At 41.3% G+C, this 1,183-nt stretch overlaps 1 pseudogene; it reads right to left on the bottom strand.

The window, feature by feature from the left end:
- Window positions 1–735: 735 nt before the first annotated feature.
- LOC136642262 (5S ribosomal RNA) lies at window positions 736–851 on the bottom strand (annotated as a pseudogene).
- Between the last annotated feature and the right edge of the window lie 332 nt (window positions 852–1,183).

Here is a 1,183-nt window from a genome sequence, read left to right as displayed (position 1 = left end):
AGAACACAAGAGTGTAGCACAATCTGAAGCTAAAGGGCAGCAGAAAGTCTATTTCAGAAATGATTGGTTTTCACATTTAGCTCTCCCCTTTAGTATATATATTTTTGGTGCCTAGTACAAAAAGGTGAAATTAGGAAGGAAAAAAAAAGTGTGATTTGGAGAGCAGCAACAGAGACAATCATGTAATCTATCAGCAGGCAGTTCCACGAATATGTTTTCAGAGACATCATAAACCCCCTTCACTTTCTGTATAACATTCATGTTGGAAGCCAGTTTAGGGCAGGGGTCAGAGTGCCAGAATAGGTTTGGGGGGGAGGGAGGCAGGTTCATATCCCCATTCAAAAATCATGTAAAGGTTAACACTGGAATGTTTAAAAAATGCAAACAGATAAAATTAACAGCTAGCTTAAAACATTGATATCCCAAATATTCTGGGTGGGCTCCTAATTGCCACTGGTGAAAAGAAATTCCTACAAGAGAATATTTTTTTGCCATTTACTCCCAACAGCATCCCTCCCTCCAAAAGCTTCTCATCAGGTGTGAGGTGGGTTCAGGGAATGATCAAAAGCCAGTCAAAGGCATCTTCTGTAGAGCAGAAATATTTGGTGCCAATTTTCATTCTAAATTATTAGATTAAACCAACAATAACAATGTTTTTAGATAGTAACTTCCTTTTGTTTTTCCTCACCTGTACCAAATGGTTGGCAACCTTCAGTCTCGAAAGTCTATGGTATAAGCCTACAGCACCCAGTATTCCCATGGGGTCTCCCATCCAAGTACTAACCAGGCCTGACCCTGCTTAGCTTCCAAGATCAGACGAGATCGGGCATGTGCAGGGTAATACTGTAATGTAAATGGAGGCAGCTACATGACTGTTTAGGGCCTATCCAGTCTCCCAGGGCTGATGCAACTGTACCAACGGGGTGTGTGCTGTATCCTGCAGTGGGGTGATGGTCCTGGAACCTCCTAAAGCTAAGAAAATGGTTTTTCCCTTACCTCAGGGCTGCCCCAGCACTGGAAAATTGGATAGGATTGAGCCCTTAATTAGCAATCAAGATAGTGCACTGGAATAGGATCAGGTCATAGTTCTCCCTTATATGCTGATTAGTATATAAAGATGTGAACAAAATACTAAAGGTTATATCCAAAGCAAATTAGTCATGACTGAAATCAATGAGCCAAA

The sequence above is a fragment of the Tiliqua scincoides genome, chromosome 2 (assembly GCF_035046505.1).
Source record: "Tiliqua scincoides isolate rTilSci1 chromosome 2, rTilSci1.hap2, whole genome shotgun sequence".
NCBI lineage: Eukaryota > Metazoa > Chordata > Lepidosauria > Squamata > Scincidae > Tiliqua > Tiliqua scincoides.
Note: the sequence above shows the minus strand (reverse complement) of the source record. Positions and strands in the feature narration are given on the sequence as shown.